Here is a 9520-nt window from a genome sequence, read left to right on the forward strand (position 1 = left end):
CCCTGATCCCTGCACTGACCCTTAGAGACCCAGCTGTCCAGTAAGGCTCCCTGATCCCTGCACTGACCCTTAGAGACCCAGCTGTCCAGTAAGGCACCCTGATCCCTGCACTGACCCTTAGAGACCTAGCTGTCCAGCAAGGCTCCCCTGATTCCTGAACTGACCCTTAGAGACCCAGTTGTCCAGTAAGGCTCCCTGATCCCTGCACTGACCCTTAGAGACCCAGCTGTCCAGTAAGGTACCCTGATTCCTGCACTGACCCTTAGAGACCCAGCTGTCCAGTAAGGCTCCCTGATCCCTGCATGCCTCCTGACCCCCTGGATAAATCCAGCCTCTACATTCTGCTTCACACCCTTCAACCTTCTTAAACTCTTAAACCTCCAGTGATACAGTTAAACAGTCTGTTTTAGAATTTTTTCCCCACAAGACTGGTATTTATTTTTAATTATTTCAAAGCATTTATTTTTTTCTCCTAATAGGAAATTGATTTATACTCTTTATTTCAGAATGTTAGGGGGCACATCTATTTTGTTTACATACTTTGTTTTAGTACAAATTGAGTCAAAGTTGTATTTTCCTATCACGGACCTGATCATGGCACCTTTGATCTCCTTAGCACCTACCACAGGTTTGTGGTTTGTTCAATGTGTAAAATGAATATTGAATCTAGGGCACCTGCCTGCGAGGCCGCCCTGCTTTTTACTGCACCATCCTCCCTCCCCGTGTTCTTCCTCTCTGGGGAAGGCTCCTTCTCCTGTGAAGAACCCTGGGTAGGAAGCCTGCGCTCCCTCGCAGGAGTGTGGCTGTGATGACTGCATCTCAGTGAGCAGCCCGCGGTGGGGGAAGGTGGCCCAGCTGTGGGCTTCTCTCCCCCACGTGGACGATGCCCACCCGTCCCCTCCCCATCTTCACAGGCTGGGCAGACACCAGACACGTCTCCCCCTTCATCTCGGAAGCCAAGTTGGCTGTCTGAGACTCCCCCGGCTCTTGGCTGTATTTTTCTAGTTGTGTTGTTCTGTCTCTGTCTTCATTTTGTGATTTCTCACCTTGAGGGAAAAAACGAAAGAGCTATTTTTCCCTCTGCCTTGCAGGAGGTAGAGTGGATTCTGAACATCTGAAATGATCTTGCCGGGGGCTGAAGTCGTTTGCAGTTTCTGCCCATCTATCTGGGTGTTCAGAGATGGAGGCCTGAGCACTTCCTTCTCCTGTCAGCAGAATACCGGATCTTATTTAGGTTTAGTGGGAGAAGGAGGAAAAAAAAAGAATAGAAAATGTCAGAAAAGGGGAAGATTTATGTCCATAGATCACTTAAGTGGCATTTTCAAACCCTGACACACACTTCTTTTAACTATAGTCAAGTACGGTGGAGAAAAAATTCTCTTGACCTCGCTCCAATTTTTCTCTGATAATAATCGCTCACATCTGCATAATCCTTTTCATATTTTAACAGTGGAGTTGCATCTATTAACTCATCTCTTTCTTTGAAGAACCCAGTGGAATTTGTAGGATACAAATTATTTCCAAAGTTAAGATGCAAGTCTCAAAGACAGCATGAATGAAAGGACTGGCCATGGCCCCATTGCCAAGGACCATCCTGTGGCCTGGACAGCGACCCTGTGTCATTCACATCCCCTCCATGCCCCTTATCCCCACACCAGATGACCCTTTGAAATGAAGAGGCAACTCAGACTTCAAGTCATTTATTTATTTTTTTTATTAACTCATAGCTGTGTACATTAATGCAATCATGGGGTACAATGTGCTGGTTTTATACACCATTTGAAATATTTTCATCAAACTGGTTAACATGGTCTTCACCGCATTTTCTTAGTTATTGTGTTAAGACATTTATATTCTACACTTAGTAAATTTCACATGTACCCTTGTAAAATGCACTGTAGGTGTGGTCCCACCAATTACCCTCCTCCACCCAGCTCCCCCCTCCCCTCCCCTCCCTCTCCTTTTTCCATCTTCTTGGGCTATAGTTGGGTTATAGCTTTCATGTGAAAGCAAAACAAGTTTAATTAAGTTATTTTTTATTTCTTGATTTCAAAGTTTATAATTTTAAAGCATGTAAGTTCTTTTCTCCTAGAAGATGGTAAGGTGGAGCATGCCATTCTTTGTAGGAGGTACGCAGCTGAATCCTCGAGATGAAGGGCTCCTCATCATCCCCAGCGGGGCCTGTGTGCTGTTGTCTCTGCAGCTTGCTTTTGCTGAGTGCCTCCTCACTCTTGCAGTCCTGACACACCTTCAGCAAGTGTCTGTGGCAGACCTCCCCTCAGTTAGGTGCACTCGTCCAAATCCCCCAGAATGCAATGCACTCATTGTTAAGCTCTGTTGTTAATAAAGGTGGCTGCCCCTACATAGTGCTTCCCCACCGGCTGCGCTCATGTGAGCTGGGAGCCTTCCAATGACCATGGGAGCCTCCCAATGACCATGGGAAGTAGGTGCTATCATTGCTCCCTTTCCTAGACAGGAAATCTGAGGCATTTAGATGTGAAATAACTTGTCCTTCCCCTTTTTTGTTATGGTCTATGTGAGGTTACTGGATGAAGAGGTCAGTAGCATTCAAGTGTCTGAGATGGGCTGGCATCACCCTGTCCCCCCACCCACCCTCCCCACAAACCCTCCTCTGATGCTCTCCTCTTCTTTCTTCAACTTTCAGACTCTGAAATTTCCCGCCTTACTCAACTACCTTCATTTACTCATCAGCTTTTCTTCTTACTTGTTCTATTCTATTTATTGTTCATCCACTGTTTGCCAGGCATTATCCCAGGTGCCAGGAAGACAGCAATAATGGCTGCACCAGAAAAAGACTTCCAAAAGCGCTTTGAAGGGTGGACTGGGCCCTTGTGTTGGTACACAGCTTCCCAAGGGGAGTACTTCCAAGGTGACCTTAGTTAAGGTGACCAGATGTCCTGCTTTTGGCGGGACAGTCCCTATTTGAACAATTTGTCCCGTGTCCCGCAGTGTTTTAAAAAATTCCTGATTTTTGGAAAGAATGCGTGACACCCTAGGGAACAGCAGGAGAATGGGAAGGGAATGGTTTTCAGCTGCTGAAAAGGGTAATGTAACTCCATTTGGAAATGAAAAGGCTAATGTAAACTCCCTACCCCCCTCCTGGGCAAGGTATCAGAAGGAGACTGGCTCCCTCCCTTGCTTCTAGGCAAGGACAATTAGCTCAGAAGGAGCCAAACTGTCTGGAACAAACAAGTAGCCCCCCCCGCCCAGAGTAAGGTGACCAGACATCCCGCTTTTGGTCGGACAGTCCCAATTTTTAACAATTTGTCCCATGTCCTGCGGCGTTTTAAAAAAGCCCCAATTTTTGGAAAGAATGCACAATAAGTGAGGGAACATGGGAGAACAGGAAGGGAATATACGGTTTTCAGCTACCATGTGGCTATTTCACCAGGATATGTGTTTTATATTATTTTTGTTAATTTTATAATGTTAAACTTTAATAATAACAAATAATTGTTGAGAACTCATTATCAAGAACTGCTTATCAAAGTTTGCATTGTTGTCAGGCCCTGCCCCCCAGAAGCCCCCCCCCCACAGACCCCACCAATGGTGTCCTGCTTTACCAATGTTAAAATCTGGTCCCCTTACCTTAGTGGATATTCAGTAATGAGGTATGTGGCACTTTTTCTAGGATGAGTTCACATACTTAATTGTCAGAGACTCTTGACTAATACTGAAAAGCCGAAGAGGAAGAATTTAAGAATCTGTCACTGTGGCTTCATCAGCATACAGCAACTTGCTGCTTTAACTAACCAACTGGACCACCTTTGGGAAAAAGTGATTGACCCAGCTGCTTCTGGCTCCATGAAGAGAGCTGCAGAGATGAGCCAGATCTCTACCATGCTCTGAACCCAGGCTCCATGCCAAGCAATCCCATGCAGAGAGAGGGAAGGAGGGAGGGGTGTGTGGGGCCACAGTTGGTGACAGGACACTATTATTAGAGGGACTTACCCAGCAAATGCAAGCAGTATAACTTGGCTCTTTGAACTCTCAATGATTCCCCAACCATTAAAAAGAAAAAAAAAAAAAACTTGATTTCTTATACAGACATCTGGGCAGAGAATATGTACTGATCAGCCCACATGAGTCTCCCAGTGGGGCTGCTGCCACTTTTAAATAATTTTAAGTTTAAGTCAATAAATAGGCATCTGATTTTTCCATGTGCCCCATACAGTTTTGGTCAACGTCAGTCAGTCTTCTTGAGCTTGGTCACCTTTGAATGTTTCTCACAGTGGAAATTCAATATCCCAAGAGCTGTGGAGAAAATACCAATCGTCAGGCTGTAGCTGCAGTGGTTTGGAAGAAGTGGTCTCCCTGGCAGCACATGGCCGTGTCTGTAGGCACAGTAGATTGTCATGGCTGGGAGTTGTTACTGGCAACTCCTGGGTGGAGGTTGAGGACACTGTTAAACATTTGAGGGGGTGCAAAGGACAGCTCCTCACCCCCCCCGCCTAACAAAGAATCATCTAGTCTGTGGTGGCATTAGTATCAAAGCTGAGGAGTTCTGAGCTACAGCAATGTGCCACCTTGAGTCTTTGTATGAGCCAACCTGGGCCATTTTCTCTGCATTCACTTTGAAGCTTTAAGAAAAAACGGGAGCGCTTACATCTCCCCATTCATCAGTTTACTCTATCCTCCCTGGCATCCTGGTGTAGGAAAAGCTTGCCAACTCCATTTCTCAGAGGCATCCACCATGGAAGAGACGCCATTGTCCTTGTTAAAACCCTGTCTATAAATTAATAATTACAATGTGAACTAAAAGCTAATTTTCAGCTCTCCTAAACTGATGTTTCTTTGCGCCGTCTGGCAACTGCAGGCAGCAATCATTAACTTCTTGCCTCCAAGTTACGTCTGAACCAGCTATCTGGTTTTAGGTGCCTACACTGATTAAACAGGTTATTATTTGTAAAACATGTCAAAGGTTTGCCATCAATGGCATACATCAGAAAGAACAAAAAAGGAAAACAATTCACTTTCTGTCTGAAAATCTACTGTGGTTTATGTGCTCTGAAGTCCCATTTGCATATAATTTGATACTTATCTTGTGGAGCAAAAATGTTAGTCTCGTAGAGTAGCAATGATACAGCTGAGGAGTCTGAGCCATCTGCTGAGCAATTCCCTTGTCTTCTTCCTTTACCTCTAATTTACTTAGCGTGAATGAGGCAAGGCTGCTTTTTGGATGGAGGGTGAGTGAACATCACTGGAAAGGTCAGAAGAGCAGACCACAGGGAGAAGTGGAATGTTCTTCTCTGATGTGAATGGTAGGTAGCTCATCACCCAGTGGACCTAGAGCATCCTAGTGGGGTTCTTAACCTCAGCAGTGATTTTTCTTAAATTCAGTCATTCCATAGGGTTGGCCTTTCACAATGGAAGAGCCAATGTTATGGGTGTGATGGCCAGACCTAGAAAGGGGCAGTGCCTTGCTCTGTCCTGCAACTAATCACTGGCAGAGTACAGAATAGAACAGGAGTTTCATCTATTAGATTTTATGTAACTATAGGATGTTAGAGATGGAAGGGTTATATGAAATGTTGAATGCACCTGTAAATCAGGTACAAGTTAGATGCTGGATGACGGAATGAATGAGAGCCCTTCCCTCTTCTTCTCCCTCTCAGAACCTTCCTGTTGGTGCGTTCAGAACTCGCTGCTCCAGCTTCTAGGGCACATTTCATCCTTTTAGCCTGTGACCAGCAGAAAAAACAAAAATGTTTTGTTTTGTTTTATCTGCCCCATAAACACCTCGTGGGGGACAAAAACAATAAATTTTAACCATGAGGGAAATCGTTCACATCCAGGCCAGTGTGGCAACCAAATCGGTGCCAAGTTCTGGGAGGTAGTCAGTGATGAACGTGGCATCAACTCCACTGGTACCTACCAAGGGGACAGTGATTTGCAGCTGAATCTATGTGTAGTGCAGTGAAGTCCCAGGTGGCAAATATGTTCTTCATGCTATCCTGGTGGATCTAGAACCTGGAATCGTGCATTCTGTTGGCTCAGGTCCTTTTGGCCAAATCTTCAGACCAGGCAACTTTGTTTTTGGTCATTCTGGGGCAGGCAACAACTGGGTTGAGGGCCCCTATACAGAAGGGGCCGAGCTGGTTGATTCAGTCCTGGATGTGGTGCAGCAGAAGGCAGAGAGCTGTGACTGCCTGCATGGGTTCCTGCTGACCCACTCGCTGGGTGGGGACACAGGCTCTGGAATGGGCACACTCCTTATCAGCAGGATCTGAGAAGAGTATCCTGACCTCATCATGAGTACCTTCAGTCTAGTGCCCTCACCCAACGTGTCTGATATCGTGGTTGAGCCCTACAATGCCATGCTCTCCATCCATCAGTTGGCAGAGGACACTGATGAGACCAACTGCATTTTTAATGGGGCCTTTTATGGCATCTGCTTCCATACCCTGTTCTGTCCACTCCAACTTACAGGGACCTGAACCACCTCATCTCAGCCACCATGGGTGGTGTCACCACTTGCCTCTGTTTCCCTGGTCAGGTCAGTGCTGACCTCTGCAAGCTGGCACTCAACATAGCTGGCAGTCGACATGGTGCCCTTCCCACATCTCCACTTCTTCATGCCTGGCTTTGCCCCTCTCACCAGCAGCACTGGGCTCTCGCTGTGGCAGAACTCACCCAACAGGTTTTCCATGCCAAGAACATAATGGCTGTCTGTGCCCCCCACCATGGTGGATACCTCCCTATGGCTGCTGTCTTCCATGCACGGATGTCCATGAAGGAGGTAGATGAGCAGGTGCTCAATGTGCAGAACAAGAATAGCAGCTACTTCATGGAATGGATCCCCAAAAATGTTGAGACAGCTGTCTGCGACATCCCACCTCATGGCCTCAAGATGGCGGTCACCTCATTGGCCACAGCACAGCCACCCAGGAGCTCTGCAAGTGCATCCCAGAGCAGTTCACTGCCATGTTCCACTGGAAGGCCTTCCTCCACTGGCGTGCAGGCGAGGGTGTGGACGAGATGGAGTTCACCGAGGCTGAGAGCAACATGAGCCACCTCACCTCTGAATATCAGCAGTACCAAGATGCCACCACAGAAGAGGAGGAGGATTTTGGTGAAGAGGCTGAAGAAGGGGCCTGAGGCACATCCCCATTACCTCTGGCTTCTCAGTCCCCTAACCGTCCTCCCTCCTTCTGACGGAGAGGCAAGAGAGAGTTGCCTCTCCCTCAGAATTCGTGTTGGCTGCCTCTTATCTTTTTTTCTTTTGGGGACGTCTAAAACAGGTCCTGGCACATAGTAGGCATTCAATAAACACTTGTTTGTTAAATGTCTCCGCTCTCCTTCCACTTTCGGAAACTTACATTTCTGCATTCTAGGTAACCCTATATTTCCTTTTGATGCACACTCTTCCCATCTGTCCAGTTAATATTTTCTTCTGTTTGTAAAATAATTCCCCAAGAAGCTGGGTTTCATCCAAATGCCATTTATTTTGGAACCAACTAGATGCTGAAAATGCAGATGATGACCATCATCCTATGCCCGGGTAGTGGGGTGGGGAGTAGAAAGGAAGAATAGAAGTAACTCCAGGGAAGGAGCTGGGATTTTTCCATCCTACAATAGTTTTGGAGAGGGAAATCCAGAATATTTAGTGATAACTTCCAGGTATTTTCAGGGTCCATCTCTCAGTTTCAAGAAAGGTATGAACAGTATTATCTTCATTTTCAATCTCCCTCCAAGGTCTGTCCTTGGGAGCATTTTTTTCCCCAGTCAAATGGGATCCTCCCCTCTTAGACTTCACCCCACTGTATTTTGGATTCCTTCCTTTCCCCTGATAGGAGAAGGGGATGAGGAAGGGAGAGAGACCAGTCTCTGTCCCTAAACTTCCAGAAATGCCCTCACCATACCTACGTTTTCTCACCATAATAACGTAATATCCCTGACTTATGTGGGAAGGTGTGTCCTGCCACCTAAATGAGTCATTTCATTCCTCAGGGGGGACAAGACTCCCTCTGTTTTTGTAACATCTCATCTCTTCCCTTTGCTGTTGCCTTTTTTCTCCTGACCTTTGGTTTTGTCCTGTCCTACACTTTAGATTTCTATTTTGTGTTGAACTTGCTGCTTTTTCAAATATTGAAAAGATGACATTGGCCCAAGAACCAAAACTAAATGGGAATTGTAAAAATAAAAAAGAATGAATGAGTACCACGTAAAGGGTTTGTAAAAGCAATGCCTGAACACTGGAAGGAATTATAATTCTGAAGTAATGCCCAGAGCAGGAAACAGAATGAAGGGTTGCATCAGGGATGTGATCTCATAGTAGGAGTGAGAGAGTCCCAAGGTTGAGTGAGGCAGGAGGAGTGCTACTCAGGATCCAAGCCTCAGTTAGGGAGAGAGTTGCATGCAATAAATACAGAGGATGAAGAGGTGCAAAGAGACAAATATGTCAGAATATTGGAAACCATCAGAGCTGAGAGGGATGGGCCCAGGGCTCCGATGGTGTGTTGGTGTCTTTGCAGCTGCTCGCTGTGGTGCCCGGCCCTGAAGGCAGAAAAGAGATTCACGGATGGTGGTTTCAAGGAGCTGTAATGAACCAAACAGGTTGGAAAATTTGCCGTTTAATTATTATGAGTGCGGCTGAATTTCTTAGCAGAGGCAATAAGAAAACACATTTAAGCTGTTCTTTTTTCTAATAGTTTTTGTCTTTGGGGTGATAAAAATTATCACTTGAATATCAAAGAGACTTTGCCTTTCTATCTGATTTTAGTAATGACAGGTAAATACATGGCATTGGCAGGAAAGTGGAATTTGATTTTTTTAAACTAAATTACAGATTTTATTCAAATTTCTCCAGTTTTCCTACTAATGTTCTTCTTTGTTCCAAGATCTTAACCCAGATACTATGTTGCACACGGTTATTATGTTTCAGTTTTCTCCTCTTATCTGTGACAATTTTTTTTTTTTTTATTAAATGTTAGCTGTGTACATTAATGCACTCATGGGGTACAGTGTGGTGTTTTCATATATAATTTGAAATATTTTCATCAAACTGGTTAACATAGCCTTTGTGTCATTTTCTTATTGTAATAAGACATTTATATTCTACTTTTAGAAAGATTCACTTGTACCCTTGAAAGATAAACCACAGAAGTGATCCCATCAATCCATCCCCTTCCCATCCCCCCATATTCTTAGGCTATAATTAGGTTAAAGCTTTCATATGAAAGCTATAAATTAGTTTCATAATAGGGCTGTGTACATTAGATATTTTTTCTTCCATTCTTGTGATACTTTACTAAGAAGAACATTTTCCAGCTCCATCCATGTAAACATGAAGGAGGTAAAGTCTCCATCTTTCTTTATGTCTGCATAGTATTCCATGGTGTACATATACCACAATTTATTGATCCATTTATGGATCGATGGGCTCTTGGGCTTCTTCCATGACCTAGCAATTATAAATTGGACTGCAATAAACATTCTGATATAAGTTGTAATGTGATTTTTGGTTGTCTGGGTATATACCTAATAAAGGAATTGCAGG

The 9520-nt window shown here is 44.9% G+C and overlaps 1 pseudogene; it reads left to right on the forward strand.

Annotated features, from left to right (window-relative positions):
* The first annotated feature begins 5792 nt into the window (after positions 1–5792).
* On the forward strand, positions 5793–7119 carry LOC100954316 (annotated as a pseudogene).
* The last annotated feature ends 2401 nt before the right edge of the window (positions 7120–9520 follow it).

The sequence above is a fragment of the Otolemur garnettii genome, unplaced genomic scaffold (genome assembly GCF_000181295.1).
Source record: "Otolemur garnettii isolate 467f Iridium unplaced genomic scaffold, OtoGar3 scaffold00062, whole genome shotgun sequence".
Taxonomy (NCBI): Eukaryota; Metazoa; Chordata; class Mammalia; order Primates; family Galagidae; genus Otolemur; species Otolemur garnettii.